Source organism: Mauremys mutica, chromosome 9 (genome assembly GCF_020497125.1).
Source record: "Mauremys mutica isolate MM-2020 ecotype Southern chromosome 9, ASM2049712v1, whole genome shotgun sequence".
Classification (NCBI taxonomy): Eukaryota; Metazoa; Chordata; order Testudines; family Geoemydidae; genus Mauremys; species Mauremys mutica.
In genome coordinates, this window is record NC_059080.1 from 94,869,699 (window position 1) to 94,894,042 (window position 24,344).

At 41.4% G+C, this 24,344-nt stretch overlaps 1 protein-coding gene and 1 long non-coding RNA gene across 3 annotated transcripts in view; both read left to right on the forward strand.

Annotated features, from left to right (window-relative positions):
• The window catches only part of LOC123377697, an 81,752-nt gene extending 66,183 nt beyond the window's left edge, over positions 1-15,569 (forward strand). For both annotated transcript variants that reach the window (XR_006582281.1, XR_006582282.1), the window contains exons 4-7: positions 2,335-2,392; positions 3,651-3,694; positions 4,548-4,690; positions 12,284-15,569. This is a non-coding gene — a long non-coding RNA (uncharacterized LOC123377697). The remainder of the gene's footprint in view (positions 1-2,334; positions 2,393-3,650; positions 3,695-4,547; positions 4,691-12,283) is intronic.
• A 3,132-nt stretch (positions 15,570-18,701) lies between these two features.
• The window catches only part of FXR1 (FMR1 autosomal homolog 1), a 77,124-nt gene continuing 71,481 nt past the window's right edge, over positions 18,702-24,344 (forward strand). Inside the window, exon 1 of the mRNA XM_045029216.1 lies at positions 18,702-18,797. The gene's annotated coding sequence lies outside the window, so the exon portion shown is untranslated. The remainder of the gene's footprint in view (positions 18,798-24,344) is intronic.

Genomic DNA, 24,344 nt, shown 5'->3' on the forward strand with positions numbered 1-24,344 from the left:
ACAACACAGAATACAAAAGCAGCAAAGAGTCCTGTGGCACCTTATAGACTAACAGACATATTGGAGCATGAGCTTTCGTGGGTGAATACCCACTTCGTCGTATATTCACCCACGAAAGCTCATGCTCCAATACATCTGCTAGTCTATAAGGTGCCACAGGACTCTTTGCTGCTTTTACAGATCCAGACTAACATGGCTACCCCTCTGATACTTGACAGAAAACAAAGTGTACAGTGCTCACTTTATATTTATTTTTTATTACAAATATTTGCACTGTAAAAAACAAAAGAAATGTATTAGGTGAATTGAAAAATACTAAGTATTGTAGTACAATCTCTTTATCATGAGAGTTGCACTAACAAATGTACAATTATGTACAAAAAATAACTGCATTCAAAAGTAAAACAATGTAAAACTTTACAGCCTACAAGTCCACTCAGTCCTACTTCAGCCAATCACTCAGACAAACAAGTTTGTTTACATTTGCAGTCTGTGACTGGCTAGCCAACTACAAAAGCAGTTTCTCCTCCTATGGTGTTCACACCTCAACTGCTAGAAGAGGGCCTTATCCTCCCTGATTGAACTAACCTCATTATCTCGAGACTGATTCTGGCCTGCATAATTACACCTGCCTCTGGAAATCTCCATTACATGCGTCTGATGAAGTGGGTATTCACCCACGAAAGCTCATGCTCCAATATGTCTTTTAGTCTATAAGGTGCCACAGGATTCTTTGCTGCTTTTTACAGATCCAGACTAACACGCTACTCCTCTGATACTTCAAAAATACTGTATATTTTGTTTATCATTTTTACAGTGCAAATATTTGTAATAAAAAATAATAATATAAAGTGAGCACTGGACCTTTTGTATTCTGTGTTGTAATAGAAATCAATATATTGGAAAATGTAGAAAAACATCCAAAAATATGTAATAAATGTCAATTGGTATTCTATTGTTTAACTGTGCGATTAATCACGATTAAATTTTCTAATCACAAATAATTTTTTGAGTTAATCGTGTGAGTTAACTGCAATTAATCAACAGCCCTAATCTAAATAAAACTTACAAAGATATTGAAGATGCTACTGACAGTACAGGGGAAGATGTTACAGTAAGTCTTGGAGTAAGTGGATACTAACCCCTTTCAAGTGAGTGGGTAACAACTTTTTTAGCCTGAGCCATGTGTGACAGGGGCTGGGATTTGAGCAACAGTCTGTTACTAACATTTCTGTGTGTCAAACCTCTATTACCATGGTTGCTTATAGCCTTCTAAATCAAATAGGAGTGTTTTTTCCCATATAGTCTCTTAGAACAAATCATTATTACCTTCCTTATACTAAATGCTGCCCACAATTGTCTTCCTACTGTGAAGTATTCGGAAACAATAGGAAGACGCATTGTATTGTCCAGTTAATGTTATTCAGCCAAGGCCATTGTGATAACAGCCATGTCTAAGTATGGAGAAGCTAGAGCGGGGTTTTGAAAGTAACATTACTTTGCAGATAGGTGAGTCTTATTTTATAGGAAGGTGATGGGTATGTACATCGGAGTATGTGATGAAAACAACAGAGATGTGTGGGTGGATTCTTGTTGATTTCCAGAAGCCAGCGATAGTCTCCTTGAAAACATCATGTGGTCAAAATTCAGGAAAAGGGTTGGGTTAGTTTGTTTTTTCAATCAAACCTGCCATTAGAGGAAGGAATCAAAAAGATCCTTGCATGAAATTTCTGAGATGTGAGGCATTGCAACAGAATTGTTGAGCAAGGGTATGGAATATGCTAACCTTCACAGTAAAGTTGCAGAGGGGCCACAAGGAAAGTGATTATTAGAGTGATTACGTCAGCAAAAGACACTGGCTCCAAAGGAGGAAGGAACAATGCAGGTAGTAAACTGGCTGCTCTTCAATCTTTGAGGAGTCTGGCCTTCTAGCTCAGTCACTAAAAGTTTTTTGAAAATTAAATATGCCAGAAGAACAAGGATAGCTACAATTCCTTCTGATGGTCATTCAGCTATCCTCAAGGCATCAAAGGGGAACTCCTTTGCACTTTCAAATACAGTAGTAAGTCACATACATGAGTTGTTGAAGATTCCTTTAATTATCACACTCATTTAATACTGATGTACTTCTTTTCTTGTTCTAATTGTATTCATTAATCTCTTTACAGTCCCTTAGGCATACATACAATTGTGTGTGTGCCATAGAAGCATTTTGCAAAGTCATATGTTTTTCTGTAAGTCTCGTCTATTTTTTAAATAAAAAGGCGAATTAAATATTTGACTTAATTGATTTGTTACATTCTTTTAAAGTCAAATTCTGCTTCCCTTACTCAGGTAAAACTGCCATTGAGGACAAAGATTGCCACAGGCAATGGGGAAAAATATTAGAAAGGTAAGTTATCACTCACAGTTAATACAAATAACCATTAATTAAAATATGTATAGTTGGATGAATACTGTACTGTTTTATATCTCTAGGTGGCAGCAGTGGAACAAAATATTTAAAAAGTAATGAATATTATTATATGTGTTCACTGTTTAATACAAACAGGCATTAATTAAATGTATTTGACAGTTTCTTGCTACTGTACTACTTTTATACTCTAGATGGCAGCAGTGGAACAACATATAGAACAGCTCCTGATGATATTTCTTCATCCGTGTTCATGCTATGCTCACATTTTCAGCAGGTTTAAGTTATAGAGAAGAATTGCAAAAATTTAAAGGCAGAGTTACTAAACAAACAATATTTTCAGATACCAAGTGAAGCTGAGTGAACAATGGAATTTGGTGCATTGTAACATTTAATTGCTATAATGATAGAAATCCTAATGTCCATTGGCATTGGTATTGTTATGAATTGGTCACTGTTTTTTCATTGTAAACTCTTCCTGCTTTCTCCCTCCCCAAAGATGTATAGCTCAGGATCTAGAGCAATCAGATGGATAAGAGTGAGATATTCATTTGGGAGCTGATCCAAAGCCCTTTGCTTTCAGTGGCAAGACTCACATTGACATCAGTGGGTATTGGATCAGGCCCTCCTGGAAATGTAAAGGAAAAGGTGGTCTTGGCTGTTAGGTTATTTTTCACATATTTCATGCTGAGGATGCACAGAATTGGCTAGCTTGTCCTTTTAAGGCACAATCCCAAGAAGGGGAGCAAAGCTGCTTTGTCCTAGCTGGAGCTTGGGGAGGGGATTGTGCCCACCACCCCAAGCTTCCCCTGTACACAGCATGGTGCACTAGTCCCATCCCAGTGCTTTCAACCTGATTTGTGGACTGCTGTGGTGGGGGAGAGACTCTGCCTCCTCTTTCCTTTTGAGATGCCACATGGGTGGCACAGAAGAAGCAGTGCCTGTGCTCTTCTGAGTGAAGAGACTGCTGTTAAGACTGGTTCTTGTATAAGATCAACAAAAAGGTTGGAAGCTCTTTGCTCCTACCCTCAAAAACACCCATGAAAGGACCAGTCCTAACCTGGCCCCATGTAGACAATGCATATTTACGGTAAACCTGAGGATTATTCATCAACTCACTTTTCAAAATCTTCAGCTGCCAGTAAAACAGTAGGAAAAGGAGATTGAATTGTTAAATACCAATGTAAAATTAGAGGCAAGTTACTCCAGAAGTACTAATAAATCTTAACGCTTATAGGGCTGCTCGTCGTCAGAAGATCTCAAAGCACTGTACAAAGATGAGTAAGTATTATCCCTGTTTTATTGATAGGGAAACCAAGGCTCAGAGAATATAAAGACCCTACAGCTGGGAACAGGAGAGCTGTATCCTAGACACTCATACTTATGCCCTACCCATTGTGGGCCATGCTGCTCCCTGTATCAAAGATAAATCGAAGTTATACAACTGACGGAAATAAGAGTAATTAGGGCATGTATTCATTTGTGAAAATAATGTATTTAAAGATTATTGCATGTTTCCCATCCAACAAGGGCTCTTGGGCTCTTTTTTTCTGGACTGAATGGTCCCAGGTCAATGAAGAGAAGATATTAGCTTTAGATTACAAGTGTTTGTTTGTTTTTTTAAATCATGAATAAAAATCATTCCAACTGCCACCTCAGTGACAAGGCCGCTGTGCTCTCAATTTGAGAGGTGGAGATAAAGGTCAAGTGATGTCAACTCACATGGTTTCCCTATATTGTCAGAGGATATGTACTGATTGGAGAACATAGGGTTGGCATTCTCAGAACACACCCTTCCAGTAAGTATAGGCCGCAGTTCCTGCCAGCTAAGGGCACAGTCCCATGTAGGGAATTTCAGTGTCTGCACACAGTCCCAATCAAGAGTGATTTAAGTGTATGCAAGCCCCCTGTGTGTACTGTTGGGGGTGTGTACTCAATATTTTTGCTTTATTGCTAGGCATCCAACAAGGATTTTCACATGTAGCAAAGCCAGATGTAGACACTGAAGAGTAGGCCTGTCCAGAGCATGCACAGGTTCTCCTTGGTATGGTGGGGGGGAATAAATAAATAAATAAATAAAAAGCATTGGGCACCCCCATTCATAGTCTGTCCTTCTGGGCAACCCCCATACCAGGTCGCCAGACTAGCCCCTGAAGAAGGCAGTTCACCAACACCTTGAAGTCCTCCTTTGTGAAGTTGGTCATTGACTGGCCCCAAAACCATCACTAGGAGCAAGTGAAGTCACCTTGACAGGAGCAGATACCCATGTAAAAGCAGGTAAGGCATATAAATACCAAGGTATGTGACCTCTAAATGGGATTCTCATGCCCTCTTTTCCATCCTTCAAATCCCTCTTTAAAACCTACTTTTCCCAAGTGTTCTATACTGCTCTCCCCATGCCATCCTACATCTGAGTTACTGCCCTATGTTTTATTTGTTTCTCAGTTAGACAGAAAGTGTTTTGGGGACAGGAACATGTCTGATTATTTGGGGCCTTGATTTCTCCAGGACACAAGTAATGCCCAGTGAAATCAATGGGATTTACTTGAAGAACTTGTTTGTAATAAGACTTGTATATTTGTGATGTTAAATCTCACCCTTACCTATTCCATTTGAAAACAACCACCACCACCATTATGGTAATTGGATGTTAAGGCTCTGTGGTTAAGAATTCAAAAGTCCAAGAGTGCTATTTGTGCAGTCAACCTTAACTCTCCCTTGGTGCATATGCAATTATAAGTAAAGATTATACAGTATAGATATGTAATCTTTAATTACATATTCAGATACTATTACTCAGATGATATGATCTAATATCACATCAGCAGGAGCATGTGGCAGAGGTGTGAAAACACTGAGTGTGATGGGTTCGGTCACAGAGACCCCCTTGGGACTGTCACCTGATGTGCTGAAATTACCTCTGAGCCCGTTTTCCCTGCCAGCTTGGGACTTCCAGAACCCTGTCTTGTTGATCCAGACACGCTAGCCTGCTGCAAAACAGACCCAGGGTCTGGTCCACGCCCCTAAAGCTGCAGACTTAACTGAAAACAGATCAGCAGGTTACCTATCTCCAGCACCCAGACACCCAGTTCCAAACCCCAAATAAATATTTTTACTCTGAACAAAGCTTATACAGGGTAAATTCATAAATTGTTCACCCTCTATAACACTGATAGAGAGATATGCACAGCTGTTTGCTCCCCCAGGTATAAATCACTTACTCTGGGTTTATTAATAAACAAAAGTGGTTTTATTAAGTATAAAAAGTAGGATTTAAGTGGTTTCAAGTAATAACAGACAGAACAAAGTAAGTCACCAAGCAAAATAAAACAAAACACACAAGTCTAAGCCTAATATGTTAAGAAACTGATTACAGGTAATATCTCATCCTCAAAGATGTTCCAATAAGCTTCTTTCACAGACTAGACTCCTTCCCAGTTTGGGCCCAATCCTTCCCTTGCACTGTCCTTGTTAGTTCCAGCAGACATCTCAGGTGGTAAGTGGAGGTTTTCTTTTATCTGACCGCCCCTTTTGTCATGCTCCACTCCCTTTTATAGCTTTGGCACAAGGTGGGAATCTTTTGTCTCTCTGGGTCCCCGCCCCTCCTTCTAAATGGAAAAGTACCAGATTTAAGATGGATTTCATTATCATGTGACATGGTCACATGTCACTGTAAGACCCCCTAGTCTCCATTCTTCCTGGGTTGGCCCACAGGTACACAGGAAGGCTTGCAGGTAAATAAACCATTTACAACCAACTGTCCTAGTCAATGGAAGCCATCAAGATTCTAAACCACCATTAATGGCCCACACTTTGCATAATTACAATAAGACCTCAGAGTTATACTTCCTATTTCTAGCTTCAGATACAAGAATGATACATGCATACAAATAGCAGGAATATATTCAGTAGGTTATAACTTACCTTACAAGAGACCTTTTGCATAAAGCATATTCCAGTTACTACATATTCTCAGTCATAAGCATATTTCCATAAAACATATGGAGTGCAATGTCACATTATGCTAGAGAAAAAATTCTGGTATAGCATCTATGCTCCATCGGAATAAAGATTTGCTGTAGTGAAGGATAGTGTCTCTGTCAGCTTGACATCTTAATCCGATGACGCCTGTGATCATGTAATTTAAAAACTGATTGTAATGCAGCCGCCCAAGGGAGCAAAGATAAATGCCTTTTCCAGCTGCAGAGCTCCTAGAGCGTTCAGGAGCAGGCACAGAGGCAAGGGCTACTACCAACTTTACCTGGGGAATCATGGCTGTGACAGTGATCTTACTGACCTAACAAGGTGATCTTTCTGGAGTCCTTGTTTTACCCACAGTGCAGCTTACAGACTCAGCTATAATCAATCTCATGGAATTTAGTGCACACCTTACTTAACTGGATTTTAAGGTGAGTATTTAATTTACCTGTGACACTTGCCGCCCCCAAGATAAGTCTTGTGGCTTTAGTTTTTGTGAAGGGGGAGGGATAGCTCAGTGGTTTGAGCATTAGCCTGCTGAACCCAGGGTTGTGAGTTCAATCCTTGAGGAGGCCACTTAGGGGTCTGGGCAAAAATCAGTACCTGGTCCTGTTAGTGAAGGCAGGGGGCTGGACTCAATGACTTTTCAGGGTCCCATCCAGTCCTAGGAGATAGGTATATCTCCAATTATAAAAAAGGAAAGAGCCCCTCTTCTGCAAGGCTCTGCACACTGTATCACTGGTCCTATTTCCTACCTCTTCCAACACTGCCAATTACCTTCACCTCTCCTTTCCATCTTCTCCATCACAATATGCCTATCCTCTCTTCTTTCAAATTCCTCCTGAAATTCTGTGAAACATACAGATGCTAAGCTGTGTCAGAAAAATGCTGTAACTTCTCCATTATAGCACACAAAACAAAGCCCCTCTATGAGTAACCCATCCAATGCTTTTCATGTCTGATTTGTGCTGTCTATTTAGATCGCAGGGACCATGGCTAATTGTTTCAGATTTGGGTGGCTAAATTATCTCATTTTCAGGGGTGCTCAGCACCTCTGAAAATTTCTGCTAATTTCAAAGGGTGCTGCAGGTAAAAGGCCCCTTCAAAAATTAGGATGTTTATTTAAGAGGCTCTATTGAGGAATGTCAACTAAGCTGCCTAACTTTAGGTGCCCAAGTTAGAACAAGAACCAAATCAACATTTTCTATGTCTTGTACTGAGGGCAACTTTTATTTTTGACTTGTTAATAGGCTGCATTCGTAACCCATCCTCAAAAATTCAAAAAGCAAGACAGCATAAACCTTAGCATAAGCTTCCTCCCCAGGCTTGTCTCTTTTAGGATTCTCCACAGTATCTCCTATGTCCAAGCTCCCTAAACTACCAGCATGACTCAGCAGTAATTACCTTGTACCATAACACAGGGTTTTAGCACCAGAGACTAGTGTGACTCAGCAAAAGAACTGAGCATTCCTACACGTTCTTAGGGTCAGCTACCCTGTTACAGAAGGGATATTATCAGGTAGTTCTTTCCCAAATTGTTATTCACAGTAGTTTAATATTGTTATAAATCCAGTGGGGACCGGATTTTTTTAATAATTCTAAATGTGAATTATTTTTATATCTACTAATTTGTTGCTTGTAAACTGAAACCAAACCAAAATAGACATTATTTTTGAAGCACCTTAAAACATTTATGCTTTGTTGTGGCAGCATCAGCTATTTCTCCTCTGTTTTAGGTTTCATGAACTGGTTTATTTCTAAGTAGATGATAAAGAGATCAAACAGCTTCTAGGTTTCTTTTCCGACTTTACATTTATTTATTGTTTTGGAGGGGGTTTAATGACTAATAAAGGGTGAAATTCATACCTATCAGAGGGACAGTGCATGTCTACGTATCTTTTAAGTGGTATTAGGCCTTGTGCTGGATCACTGCACAGCAGAGACCTTCATCAAAGTCCTTTTTTGGTTGTGGTGGTGATAGTAGTCTTATGTCTTGGGACAGTCTGGGTAATGATCTAGGGTATAGCACTGTGTGTTACCAGACCAATTAAAAAGGGTATTGTTTCTGGCAAAATGGCATTTGGCTGTGTAAATTCTATCACCTGTGCTTGAAACTGATCGCTGTTATCACCTATATATACAAAAATGAGTGCTTCAGAAATTCTCTGCTATATGTCTCTCCTCCACACTCTTTCTTGAGAACCCCTCCCAGTATAAGTTCCATTAAAGAACACTAGTGTTGTTCTGACTAATTTGATGATGTTAACAATGAAGTTAGTTCTTGTGCCCTTTACTCAGTACATCAGAATGAGTCTGTTTTCCCCCATCACTTTGAACAGGATGAGTTAGGAAGAACTGAACCTCTACGGAAGTAAGTGGGGGGAGGGGAGAGACAGCATTATGTGAAGCTTAAAAACAGTAAAGCAAGAATGACAGGATTTTCATACAACTAAAAGATGATCTTCTTTAAATTTCTAACTCTCATGTTTGCTCTTTATGGGTAGATTGTTAGAGCATATGTTCAGCTTTCTCAAGAGGCATTTAGGACTTCAAATGCAGTAATAAATTAATTTGCGAGATAGAGGCAATAATGAAGGATTCCATTTCAAATCACTGACATGCAACTTTTGTGGAATTTTCAAACACTAAAAAATATAAGTGACAGCCTCATTTATTTATATAAACGAACCCACTGATGAAGGAAGGTACAAGATTGACAGCATTAGAAAGGGAAGCTCTCTTTGTATCTGTAGGAGAGATATAGCTTATATAGCAGTAGTACACGCTTTCCTCCATGTCACTTCGCCACCACACTGTCCTAGCAGGCCCACCTCCGCAATGTGAAAGTAGTTCAGCCACCATGTGTATCCAATCCTTTGTTTCTCTTCTGAGATTACCAAAATTAGTTGCAGTGACATGGACACATGTCAGCTAAGAACTGAAACCACCAGTTTATTCACATGGCCAACAATAGGGACAATTTTCTCTCAGTGTCCTCCTAAGCTAGATCATAATTAATGAACTGCTCTGTATCCTGTCACATAGTGCCTAAGCTATCCACTTTTCTGTGACATCAATTTTATGCCAAGAGCACAGCAGTCTCACAACCACTAAAGAGCCATTTACTTGTAAAGAAGTGTAAGAAACATCTCTCAGGGCTAAAAGTGTTAAAGAAATGCTTAACAGTATATTGAGTTGGCAGATTCTTAGGCTCAGATTACAGAAAAACATTAGCAGTGAAAGTCCACAAGACTTATCCTAATTTATCAGATTAGTTCCTCAGAAACTCTTCTTTTGAACTGCTCTTCAACTAAAGAACAAATGTATAGACTTCAATGCTTAATAAAGCTAAAAGCTTCTCCCTGGGGTAATTGAAATTTTTCCATCAAAGGGTGGATAGACCTGGTTGCAGCTGCAACAAAGAAGAAACATATAAAGCCAAGTGGAAAGCAGTTAGACAGCATTGGTGGTACAAGACCATTGAACATGGTCCTGCTAATTGGAATCTATAGCACAGGACATTCCACTACATGCTGGGCAAATGACCCTGAAAGTTTCAAGTCTATCTAGTATAAAAAAAAGTTCAGATGTAAAAATAATCATACGAATGATGGATTCTGTATCCTTGAATGGGCATAACCAACCAGAGATCTGGGTAACTGGCAAATTTCTTTTTTAAATAAGGCTCTTTGAGCCCCATATATGCATCTACTTTCACAAGCATTTCAAAACCTGTCTTCTAATAATTTCACACAGAGCTTTCAGAGAAGCAGTGTTCAAAAGAATAAAAGTAATGAAACACAGCAAAGTTTTACATTTTTATTTCTGCACTTTGGGAAAATGCCTATTGAAGACACAAGACAGTTCAAATTGGAATTTCTTTACTGCCAACAAAAATGAGTAACTCTTGATCTAACGAAAAAATTACAGAGATTGAAAAGCAGAGAAGGACTTGGGAAATGTTTCATTTACAGCAGGATGCAGCCCTTATTGCACTTGTATTTCAAATTGTTATATCTGTGGAGACCTAAATTGCTCCAGTATAGGGGTTTGGGGGGCTTTAGAGCTTTCTATCCCTGAGGAACTCTTATAGGTAGCTAAAATCACAGACTTCATCATTATGAAACTGGATACATTTTGTTCAGCAATGTCCTTATTTTAACTGGAAATAAAAGAACACAATAATAAAACTGCTTTTTCTTGTCTTTTGTCTTACTTAGACTGTAAGGTCTTTGGGGCAGGGACCATCTTTTGTTCTGTGTTTGTACAGTGTCTAACACAGTGGGGTCCTGGACCATGACTAGGGCTCCTAAGCACTACTGTAATACTACTACATCCTTTTAAAGGCCCAGATCCTGCAATCTGATTTATGCAGGTACACCCTTACATCTTGTGATGGGGTGTACAAACCATGCACTGGAAGGGAAGGGGTTAAAGAGATACTCTGGACCCAGGCATTCCCATCCCACTGCACCTGCAAAGCTTGCACAGGTTGGAGGAGGAGCTTAAAAAGAATCACTCAGGGGCGGGCAGGCAGTGGAGATAAAGTGACCTACACTCAGAGCTCCTGAGAAGGAGCACCACAGGAGCTCTTGCTGATTGAGGCCTGGTGATAGGGCCCTTACCAAGGCAACAAAGAAGGGGCCTGAGATTCTTTGAAGGTTAGAGACTTTATCTTAGTGTTTAATTCTTTACTGTACCCACTCCCCTTCCTAGGCTTCAGAGCCTATGCTTCAGCATGTGCCCCAACTTCTGAGCACTGTGTACAAAGTATTTTCAGAGCACTAGAACTAGCCCCACTATCCAACTCTGTTGATCCAGGCTGGGAGACTCACCCCTGTGGGCTCCAAAATGCTGTGTAGACATACCCTAAGTGTTTCCAGGAGCAGGCCCTATATTAGACAATGACAGAACAAAAATGTCACCAGGTCATGGCCATCCACACAAATACCCATCTATACCCAGATGCATCTCTCTTTGTCCCATTAGCCATCTCTCTCTCACTTCCCCTTATCATCTCCATTTTCCCTGTCCTTTTTATTCTGGTCCCATCACTTTCTTTCCCTCCATTTATCATACATCACTTATTTGTCTCTTCTTTCCCCATCTGCCATTTATCTTTTTATCTTCCTGTCTTTCCCCCTTTCCCACTCACTCCCATATTCCCGTCTTTCCTCGTCAAAGTTTCCATTCCTTTCTCTGCTATTCTGTTTCCTCCCTTTCCACTTCTGTTTTCATCTGCTGTTCCCAATCCTCTTCCTCTCTTTGTTCTCATCTTTGCCCCCTTTCATCTGCTACCTCCTCTCTGCCTTTCCATTTCTCTTCTCTCACATTTTAGCTCTTCCCACTAATCTCTTCCAGTCCCACTTTGTGATACTATCTTAATGTATTCTGTCTCTGACACTAGACTTTTCTCCCTCACTGTCTTAACTAACATTTCACATGCTGAGCACAGGAGCTCCTTTCAGAAGTACCAATTCAGCACAGCAGGGGAAAGCCCAGTGCTGGAGGTATTATTCCATTAAGATAGGCTAGAACCAGTAGGTATGGAAAATTATGGAGCATAGTGCAAACTGTAGTTTAGAGCACCAGCAATTTTTAGGGCTAAAATGATGAGTCTTGGAGCAATGAGGTGCTTGGGGTAAGAGAAAATACAGTTTTTAACATGCCAGACGGATGACCTAGAGCAGTTTCTACCAGTACAACGAAGTAGTAATAAAAGGAGTGCTTGTATTCTGAAGACATAAGGTTCTGAGTACTTGTGTAATAATGTAAAGGGAAGCAAGAGACCAAGCAAAAAAATTGGGTCAGTTTTTCAGTTTTCAGCAGAATTGCCTTCTTATAACTGAAGTAGCTTGCTTCATTAATCCTCTTTTTAATCTTATCAAATAGATACGCAGTGGAAAACACCATTCTGCTAATCTTACAGTATGGTGAGGAAGACAGAGAAAAGACAAGAAAGTGGCCAGATTCCACCTCATCATCTTCAACTTGATTGCAGTTAATCTGATACCTCTGCAAAGCCAAATGATTATTCAGAGCAAGATTGTCTAAGCTAAGACAGCAAATACTAAAGCCATTGAGGCCATATTTTAACCTCTTAACTGCTAATTTCACTGGAGGACAATGTACACTATACACTTTTGTATCTAGCAGTGGAACTGGGTGGGTGCAGTGTATATCTGTGACAAGGTGATTGCCCATAGGGTTTTTGAAACACCTTGAATATAAATGTTTTATCCGTAGCCTTTGACTATTAATGGTAAATCTTCTCCCCCAAATATCACTGAAAAAGTTCAGCAGGCAAAGTTAAAATCAAATAGGGCCAATCCAATATCCATTAAAGTAATGAAAAGAGTCCTCCTGACTTTAATGGGAATTAAATAAGGCTAATATTGGCAAAATAACTGATATTGAAATTCTTCAAGTGATTGCAGATGTCTTTTACATTAGGAGTATGTGTGTGTGTGTCTTGTGCACCAGTGCCAGAGAGTTTTCCCGAGTAGTACTCATAGTGGTGACCACACCTGTGATCTGGTATCCCTCATGCTTTGAGCCAAGGGCATAAGGGCAGAGCCGCCCCACCAAACCTTCAGTTCCTTCTTACCATTGGTGGTCAGTGTGTGCTATTAGCTCATTCGTTCTGCAAACAAGACATTATAGTTAATTCTTGTTGTTAGGTAGTGGTACTCATTTTGAGTCCTTGGACCTTCTTTCTTCCCCCACCCTCTCATTTAACATATTCTCCACTGTTAGTAGTTAGTGGACTGTGGGCTCTGCCTGGTACCAGGAAAGCCTGGGCCAGGTTCCCCTGGCTTCAAGCCCTGCTCTGGGTGTGTCAAACCAACACCCATGAGCAACCCTCACTCTTGCTGTCTGAAGTGCTTGGATAAGTGTTGTGTCAGGAGTAGGTGTGTGATTTGCTGATGCTTCAAGACAAGAAGTAGGAATCAGAACACTTTAGGTACCTCCTTGTAAAAGCCACTCTTTGCCTGGCATCAGTACCACCTTGGTCAGCTAAAGGGAATTCCTCTCCATTCTTAGCTATGGATAGAGACAGGAGGAGATCTCCTTCACTGGAGCAGGCCTCAAAGAGGCACAAGCTCTTGGGGCACTCTTGGCCTCTGAAACCAAAGAGGATGACTTCCACATTGTCAGAATTCTCTTTGTGGGACTCCTCAACCATAGAGGCTAGTCACTCTTGTAACAAAGGTAGAGTGCACCCTTCGGCCCACCGCTCCCTGGTACCACATCCTGGGGCTCAACCAGGCCAGAGCTGTTGATTCTGGTTCCTGTGCTGGGACCGTTGAGGCTGGTTGCTTCCTCAGAACAGCCCATGCTCATAGAGGGGCAAAGGCCCTTTTGGTACTAACCACCCTGGAAACCTGTGCAGCTGCAGAGAATCTGCTGAGCTTCTCAGGCTGGTCACACACAGTGCACACATTGGCTTCCATCTTGGGATTTGCTATGGTGTCAGTGACTTCAGGTCTGGTCCACTTACAGCAATCTCAATGCCAGCTCCGAGACCAATGGTAACTGTTCTGCCTCAGCACATGTACTGACAGCCAGGAAGCCCCCAAAGTTGTCGCCGATACAGACCTGTCATAGATAATGGTTTCACTCTCCAGCAACACTGCCCGGTTCCACTTCACCCTGGCCTTTGGATCATCTTAATTACTTGCTCTTTCTTATGTTTAATCAATAAACTTTTAATTTAAATAAATGCTTTTAAGTATTCACCAAATAACCACGTACAAGCAAAAAAAAAATTCAAACCTATTTAATATTAAATAATTAAAAAATCATAAACACCCCTAACTCTTTACGTCTTTAAAATCAATATCCATACAACATGACCCATACTTCTACTGAAGATTTGAAATGTCCAACCGAAATTAGAGTTGGCCTCTTTCATCATCCAACAAGACAATTCTTTTCAGTTCTTGCAACTTGGACTGGAATTTTCCAGTCTCTTTATGCAGCACATTTTGTCACACCAGCCTGTATAAGACAAATTAGGCTATAAATGTTGGTAGAGCCATCTTAGGACATACCTTGAACACTGGCTGGTTTGCTCCTCTGGAAGTCACTTTCCATGGTCCTTTTTGTGATGCATCCCTTGGCTAACTTTGCAATTATGCTTGTTCAAGTTTCAGTTTCTCCATCAGTCCTCTGCTAGTTGCTGAAATGTCCAGTTTAAAGTTCATAAAATTTATACAAAATCTGTCTATATTTTTTGATGGTCTTTAAACTTGTTTAATAGTCCATTATACAAGGCAAAGACACTTCAAGAACTCTTGTTCTCAAGCAGATCAGAAAGCTGTATAAATCTTCCATTTCTGTTCTCTTTGTTTTAATAACATTGGTGGGTCCTTGGTATGAATGGCTGAGATGAATTTGTGCATTATTAACCAAACAGTTACATTTCTGATTCTTCCACTCTGAGACCAGGTGTCCTTATAAAAACAATATTTGGTTTCAGTTCTTTTTATTTACTGCTTCTTTCATCACAGGTACATTTCATTAACTTAATAGCATAAGCATGCTTGCTTGCAAATATTAGCCTTACTTCTTCACTTTATTACTTAAAGAAATCAATATGAACACAACCCCTTTCTTTCCCAAACAGGATTGCCTATGAGGTAAACCATGTCATTAAAGTTTACAATATTTTGCCCAAAACTGTATCAGTCGTAGCTGACATCCCTTTTATACTTATAACTTTATTTAATTGCAATATTAGATTCCATCAAGTTCCCTGTTTTCACTACTGTATCTAGCACACCATAGCATATCTTAATGTTTGATTTTTTTTTTATTCATTCATTCATTCACAGACGGGGAAAAAGGGGAAGTCTCTTTTAGCTGCGCCAGTGGAATTTTTTTGCAAAAAGGCTGCAGCAACTGTGAATTTCTTCAGACTGTTGAAGAAATCTAGCCATTAGATCTTGGGTTTTTATTCTGTCAGCCCTCTGTTCTGTCTTTTCTAAAAGACCTTGTTGCCTGGGCAATTCTTAAATAATAAAAAGTCACAACTTTGGGGCCTTAGTTACTACACAATACACCAAGGGCCTGCCTTCCGTGGAAGATTTTCAACTGAAGATTATGGCATAAAGAGGAAGTTAAAAAAAGAAAAATGGTGTGGTACACACTTGTTAGCAATTATTGTTGCAGTATACCTGAGGCTGGTTCTAATTAGATTTCAATGCGTGTACACTTTAGTTATTAATAATTATGATCTTTGTTAATTTACTTTAAAATAATATAGTATTGGAAACGGAATCAGAGCTATTCCTGTTTCCTGATACACATAGCTTCAAAAGGACTAAGAACAGGACAATATATTGTAATAATGTAGAAGTTAAAAAGTAATATACATGTTGCATGTTATAATAGATAGAAATTTCAAGAAAGCCAGTCTAAAGGATTAACAGAATAGTTGGAGCCTGCAACAGTATGCTCACAATGTTAGATTCTAAATTATGTTACGTTGCTTTCTAAAGATCTTTTTGACAGAAGTGGGGGGGGGGAAGCCAGTGGGGCACAAAAGCATAATTTAAGATAATTATTGCCATCTTATTTTTCACTGTAAAAGATTAAATTCCACACACACACCCCAACACACACACACACAATTAAGGTAAAACCTTGTTAAGAGTGACAAACAAATTCAGAAAAACTAGGAACTTCTCAGTTTAGTTAGCATCCACCTCTAAGCTATACCTCAAGACATTACTGCTGCCACTCCATCAAGGCCCTGATCACACTGGGCTGGGAAATGATTTAAGGAACTGTGATTAAACTATGTTTAAAGGTGATTCTAGCTAATCTAGGTGCTAACACATCTTGGGGATCACTATGGATAGGGACACCTTGCAGTCATATTTAAAAAGGCACATCTAATCTAAACTATTTTCAAGCATAGTTCTAACATGGTTTGACCCATCATATTTGCTGGCTAAACTTGTTAGAAACTGGTCTAGCCAGAATTGTATTTAATCTGGGTTTAAATATGATTCCTAAACTCTGCTTAAAGCTCCATGTGGACAGAGCCATAAATTTATAAAGATTAAAGAGAGGGTTGCCCACATTCAAATTACAACATATGCACATTCCTGTGTGTTTTTATTTATTCCTAATTCATTAAAGACTTTATCTTTAGTGGGGAGGAGCATCCAGACCTCCCACTGGCATTTCAACTAGGTGCTCAACACTGCTCAAAGGAACACAGGTAAGGGAACATTAATGAGGATTATCTACGTGAGAAAGGGCTGCCGTACTGGAACCTAAAAGTCTAGTGCAAACTTGATATTTTAATTTAAAACTCAGCTATGTTCCATAGGTGTCATGTTTTCCATGCACAAAGAGCAAAACATTACTTTTTTTTCCAGTCTATGTATTTTTCTTTTAGGTTAAAGAAAGTAATAAGCCAAGAAAGAACAAATATAAAGGGATAAATATAAAAGGAACAAATTTAAAGGAATAAAATGTTAGGCAGTGCCTTGTGTTGGGGGATGCTGCAGAACTATGGGAAGCTGGGGGATTGAGCAAACTTCAGCATCCCTTCACTATCAGCCTACTCCTCAATATGCTAGGTTATCTTCATATGTTGCTACAGAGGGGGGCAGAGCTCTTGTATTTATGATGAATTACATCCCTAGGGATGTACAGAGGTCCCAGCATTACCCTGGGAACGGAAATTTCCAAAACAACAAAGTTCCTTGCCAACTGTATGCAAGGCAGTGTCTGTGAAAGGGTGAAATTCACTTCAGTGCACAGGGCCTACAAAAGGCTATCTATACCATTTAAAGTAAAGCTGGGTTTAAGTTGCAATGGAAGCGTTTTACAGCCCCTCGGTACTGGGTTAATTTCACCCAATAACAATAGCTTCTTGAAACTTTCATACATAGGGTAACAGTTTAAAGATTAGTGTTGTTATCTGACTTTGTTGTCTGGTATAGTATGAGTTTCTTATACCAGGATTCTTGTCACCATGGCCAAGAGCAGCTTTCATATGATGGTCCCATTTGCTTTTTGAATGACAGCTGCCAGTTCTGTTTTCACAGCATTTGAAGGCCAGCTACACAATGGCAAATCTGAAACACACCCATGTGGCACAAGCAGGCCAGAAGTTTGTTTCACTCATCATTACAACTACTATTCACACAACGCTGAGTACTTTGTTGCCTGGAATAAGTCTTTTATTTTGGTGAGCACGCATGTCACCTAGTGGCTCCTGAACAAATGGGTGAAAAGTTGAACCTCTTGAAATTCTTACACATCTGAGCTATTTCAGTGTAGATGAGGAGCACAGTCAAGAAATATTTTCTTTTAACATTGGTACTTCAGGCCTTCGTTATATGGTTGATGATGAATTGACTCAATCACTTTCTCTTTTTAGATTCCAGCAACAGTGGCCAGCATATATGCCACCTATGAATAGAGTGAATTTGAACCCTATATCTGTGAAATATTTAATGTGGGTGAATTTATGTGTGTCCCCTCCCGCACCCTCTGAACCCCTCGGTCCCAGCCGGGAGCACCCTCCTACACTCCAGCCCCACCCCAGAGTCTGCACCCCCCAGCCAGATCCCTCAACCCCCCTGGGACACCAACCCCCGCCCCAGTCCAAAGCCCCCTCCTGCACCCTGAACCCCTCATTTCTGGCCTCACCCCAGACCCCATACCTCCTCCCACACTGCAACCCCCTGCCTCAGCCCGGAGCCCCCTCCCATACGCCGGACCCTCAGCTCCAGCCCAGAGCCCCCTCCTGCACCCCAAACCCCTCATCTCTGGCTCCACCCCAGAGCCCGCAGCCCCAGCCGGAGTCTTCACCCCCTCCCACACCCTAGCCCCCTGAGCCAGCCCGGTGAAAATGAGCGAGTGAGTGAGGGTGGAAAGCGAGCGACAGGGGGGTGGGGGATGGAGTGAACAGGGGGGGCATCAGAGCAGGGGCAGGCATGGGCGGGGCCTCAGAGGAGTGCGGGGCATGGAAAGGGTGTTCAGTTTTGTGCGAGTAGAAAGTTGGCAACCCTAAGAACAAGCAAACAAGCCATAGACATTTAAACCACTTGAAAGAGGAGTTAGCAGGGATTGTTTTTCATTGCATCACAGAGGTCGCTAAGTGGTAGCTGTGATGTACTGAAAACTGTGTTAAAATTACAAGCTATCGCTTTAAGTTGCATAGACTATAACGGCAGAAGGGACCATTGTGATCATCTACTCTGACCTCCTGCACATCCCAGGCCACAGAACTTCACACACTCACTCCTGTAATGGCCCGATAACCTCTGGTTGAATTGCAAGGGGTTTCCTGGTCCTGCTTGCAGGCTAGAGGGCTTTGTACAGAAGTGTGTGAGATCTGTTTTTTCAGCAGTCAGTTGGTGAAGAGCCAACCCAGAGCAAGGTGAGTTGAGTTGTTGTGCCTCTCTGCCTTATCGAGCAGCTTGCTTTGTCTCTCTCTGGTTTTGGGTTCTTGGGTGTTGGGGTTCTAGATTCTAAGAAATAAAGTAGTATTAAATTGCAACCTTTCAAAAAGAGTAATTTTTCAAATCTAATATCTTTGTGTGTGTACCATAAATGTAACAGTAGCCTTTTCATGTGTAAAATGGAATGTAAAAACAAGATCATAACACTTCTGGTTAGTAAATGAAGAGACAAGTCTGAATTTGTCTGCACTATCAATTTTGCCTAAATATTTCTGCAAGGAAAAATATGTTTAGACAGTTTGCTCTTGTTTTTAATAACAAAGCTCTGGGTCTATGCCCAGTAAAATGCAACAGCTCCCTTTCGCTTTCCTGGAAAGGCTTGTAAGTCAATGAAGACACTAACATCTCTTGTAACAGAGAGAGTTGATAACCTTGTAATAGGGTGACCAGATGTCCTGATTTTATAGGGCAGTCCCGATTTTTGGGTCTTTTTCTTATATAGGCTCCTATTACTCTCCACCCCCTGTCCCGATTTTTCACACTTGCTGTCTGGTCACCCTACCTTGTAATATATAACAATAATAAAAAAGTTCTTTTTATTTACTTTCTTATTTCTGAGCCATTAGGGTACATACAAGTTTTTCTCTACAGCCATGGGATGGTGGGGGGGAGGGAGAAATCTAGTGTGTCTTTAAAAAATCAGTTCAATCCTGTTTGGGACCACAGACACTAAATTCCTTAATCATACACATATGGTTATTGCATAAAGTCACTAGAGCAGAGTTAAAGTTATTTGAGTGCCCTATTTGAGTATTTCTGCACTTGTAATGTTTGGATTTCATTTAAGTTAACTTAAATTCTGAATTACCTAGGTTTATAAGGGTGATTTTTGAGGTAATTACAATATCCCTGTAATTATTTCAGCCATATAACTGGTATCTTAACTCAATTTTAACATAGTTTTTGTCAAGGTATGTTTAAAAAAACCCATTATGTAAATGACTAGTACTCCCAGGAGTAGTCTTATTGGTTTATATGGAACTACTTTTGAGGAGTGAGATTTACAGGATTACATGTAGCATGAAAACAAGTTCTTTGGGATCTCACATAATGAAAAATATTCTACAATAATTAGTATCTTACATGTAATCAGTTTTATGCCATTTCTAATTCCACAACTCAGAATCCTAACCCCTTTTCTGTAAGCACTTGCTCAAATGTGAAAAAGAAGTTACAAGTTGGAGATCTAAAGCTGTGCTCCATGAAGGCTCCTATGTCTTAATACAGTGGGGAAGGTTTGTGGAATGAAGAGCCTAGTCCCCGGCCTCTCCCCCGTTGTTCCCCCTCCCCCGCAGCCATGCCACCGCGTGGGCCGCGCTCTGGCTCACCGCTCCCGCTGGGCAGCGTGGGGAGCACAGCTGGCTCTGGCCAGATGTCACGGCTGTGAGCTCCTGCTGCTGGTAGGGGGGTGGGGAGCAGGGTGGTTGGGTAAGGGAGTGGGGAGTTCTGAGGGGCAGTCAAGGAGGAGCGGGTGGTTGGATGGGGCAGAGATTCTGGGGGATGGTCAGGGGATGGGGAACAGGGGGAGTTGGGAGTGGGAGTCCCAGGGAGCCTGTCAGGGGGCGGGGATGTGGATAGGGGTCAGGAGTGCAGTCAGGGGACAGGGAGCAGGGGGGTTGGATAAGGGGGTGGGATCCTGGGGGGCAGTTAGGGGCAGGGGGTCCCGGGATGGAGTGGTCAGGGGACGAGGAGCAGAGGGTGGTTGGATAGGGGGTGGGAGTCCCGGGGGGGCTGTCAGGGGGCAGCGGTGTGGATGGGGTTGAGGCGGTCAGGGGACAGGGAGCAGGGGCGTTGGATAGGGGGTGGGGGTCCTGGGAGGGGGCAGTCAGCGGACAAGGAGTGGGGGGGGGTTGGTTGGGTTGGGGGTTCTGATGGAGGTAGTCAGGGGGTGGGAAGTGGGAGGAGGTGGATAGGGGGCAGGGGCCTGGCTGTTTGGGGAGGCACAGCCTTCCCTAGCCAGCCCTCCATATAGTTGTGCAACCCTGGTGTGGCCCTCAGGCCAAAAAGTTTGCCCAACCCTGATCTATACCATCCCTGACGGGTGTTTGTCCAACCTGCTCTTAAAACTCCCCAATGATGGAGATTCCACAACCTCCCTAGACAATTTATTCCAGTGCTTAGCCACCCTGACAATTAGGAAGTTTTTCCTAATGTCCAACCTAAACTGCCCTTGCTGCAATTTAAGCCCATTGCTTCTTGTCCGATCCTCAGAGGTGAAGAACAATTTTTCTCCCTCCTCCTTGTAACAACCTTTTCTGAACTTGAAAACTGTTATCATGTCCTCTCTGTCTTCTCTTCTCCAAACTGAAAAAAATGGGTTTGTTTAATCTTCCCTCATAGGTCATGTTTTCTAAACATTTAATCATTTTTGTTGCTCTTCTCTGGACTTTCTCCAGTTTGTCCACATCTTTCCTGAAATGTGGCACCCAGAACTGGACACAATACTCCAGTTGAGGCCTAATTAGCATGAAGTAGAGTGGAAGAATTATTTCTCATGTCTTGCTTACAATACTCCTGCTAATACATCCTAGAATGATGTTTGCTTTTTTTGCAAGAGCATTACCCTGTTGACTAATATTTAGCTTTTGATCCACTATGACCCCCAGGTCCCTTTCCGCAGTTCTTCCTAGGCAGCCATTTCCCATTTTGTATGTGTGCAACCTATTGGGCTTTGCATGGGGTTGCAAGATTTGGCTCACAGTGAACAACAGAACAGGAATTGATACTTTTGAGTGCGCATATATCAAGAAATAAAAGTTGTCTTACTAAGGTTTCCAGCTGAACTTTTGGATGTGTATCTAAACCAAACCTTTAAACATTTTGAAGTTAGACCACTCCTATTTTAAAATTACTTTCTTTCCCCCTGTAGCAGCAGGGCCGGCTTTAGGCCTATTCCACCAATTCCCCTGAATCGGGCCCCGCGCCCAGTGAGAATCCCTTCCCTGGCTAGAGGCGCCTGTTTAATTTTTACTCACCCAGCAGCACTCTGGGTCTTCGGCGGCATTTCGACTGCGAGTACTTCGCTCGCTCTGGGTCTTCGGCAGCACTTCGGCGGCAGGTCCTTCAGTGCCACCAAAGACCTGGAGTGAGTGAAGGACCCGCCGCTGAAGTGCCGCCGAAGACTCGGAGCACCGCCCGGTGGGTACAAGCCCCACGTGGTTTTTTTTAGTCATCCCGGCCGGGGCCCCATCGAAACTGTTCGAATTGGGCCCCGCACTTCCTAAAGCCGGCCCTGTGTAGCAGGGTCAGTGCAGGGCCCTCTTGGCTCCTGCTGTGCTAACAAAGTCACTCAGAGACCATGGGGTTGAGTAATGACTGGAGAAATGTATTATTGTGCTCTTGACACCGTTTCACCACACACAGCTTGAGTTCTAGTGTCTACACCCAGGAGAGAAGAGCTATTGCTCTGCTTCCACTCCCTCCCAGCCTTATATATAGCTCCAGGCTAATTGGTGAATGGGAGACAGCTGCCCGCCCAATCAGGCACAGGTTTTCTCTAGCCAGCTCCAATTTACTTCCCTTAATGGGAGCTGATGTGACAGAGAGCTGAGTCATCAGTTCTTGCCCAGTACCCTATCACACCCCTCCTATAACCCTTTTACTATTTTCAGATGCCTCTTCACTTCCAATGTTTTAGCTGGAACCAGATGCATTAAAATACTTTCATGGTGCTTGCAATCTAGGCAGAACAACAATTTACAAAAAAGCTCATGGGAATTTTTTTCTCAAGATTTCCACCCGGTTTTCTAGACTAAGACGGCTTCTGATAAGCATTCAGACTTTAGATGTTTATCTAGACTTAACCAGTTATTAGTAAAAACTTTTCATAAAACACAGATTGAAGTTACTTTGGCCCTGATTAGGCAAAGCACTTAGAGACAGATTATTAAAGGTATTTAGGTACATATAAGTGCTATTGAAATTAATGGGAGTTAGGCACCTAGGCAATTTTGAAAATCCCACTATGCACCTAACTGTATCATTAGGCACCTAAATACCTTTACAAATCTGGCCTTTAAGTACTATTGTTGGATTAAATTATGCTACAGTACATTACAAATTTAGTCTGTGATGGGCATTATTCATGCTAATTATTGCAAGCTGCCTGCTTGTTCTTAGCGAATAGAAAAGAAGATTCATGAATGGTCTTAAGTTTCTGTTCATATTTATACCAGTGCAAATCTGGAGTAGCTAAATTGACTTCAGTAGTCACTCCTGATTTACAGTCATCTAAATGAAAGCAGAATTTGGTGCAGTCATCTTCCTCAGTCTGATTGCTTCCAAGTGGCTGTCCAACCTCCTGAAAACAGCTGCCCTGTGCCCCATTTTTCCCCAGCTGCAGCAACCTGCCGCACTAATAGTCTGTAAACAAGCTTGTCCTTTTAAACACCACCAAGTGCATATCTTCAGCAAAACAATTTTAATCAGTCAAATTCACATGCAGATTACATTGGCTCAAGCCAATTCTTGTTATCATTATTGACCAGAACTGTGCATAATATTCCAAATATGGTCATACTGATGCTTCTTACAGTTCTAAAATACAGTAACTTCATTTGATACTTATTACATACCTTAATTAATACACAATGGAATTTTGTTTGCCATTTTTATTGCTGAGGATGATACCTAATATTTAAGGTTTCATTTTTACCACATGATACAATTTTTTCCAAATATTTAACTCTGAAACAATGAATAGCTTCAGAAATATTATTAGACGTCCCAGAGAAGGTCTTTAAACAATTAAATGTTTTGCCATTGGATCTTTGGTTGCATAACTGTTTGTTACATAATATTCCTTTTGAGCCTCTATGTAGTGCATAGAGTTGTATGCATCATTTCCCAGACTAAGGGTTTTCTGTGTGAATTTGGAGAGCCACCTCTTCAGCCCCTTATGTGCCTATTTGGGAAAAGACTGCTGCAATTTGGGGAGGCCAGGGCCCCATTTGTATGTGCAGGGAAAGTCCTGCCCTCCTGTGTCTGTTTATATACACATAAGCCTTTTTTCTTGGAGTCAGGCCCTCCTGTGTATTTAGAGATCCTCCCTCTCCAGGGGATTCTTGTTTATACTAGTGTCCACAACGTGCAGGTGCTTTCCAAACACAGAAGACAGCCTTTATCCCAAAGTACATGTAATCCAAAAGGATGAAGACAGACAAATGGTTGAGGAAGAAGGGAACATAACATACCAAATGAATAGGATGATGACAGGCATAAGGCTTATCAAACTTTGAGTGATTTAAACATACTGGATTCTGCTTCCTGCATCTTTCCTCCATCATTCAACACCCTGCTCTTTCCCAACATGCAACTCTGCTTCCAATGTTATGCCTCCCCCTTCACAACATTTGATCCAACTCTTTGGCAGGGCATAAACAATGAGTAAACAATAGCATTGTGGGAGTGGTGGAAGAAGCGGGTGTGGGATAGAGTTGACCAGATGCCCAGATTTTATAGGGACA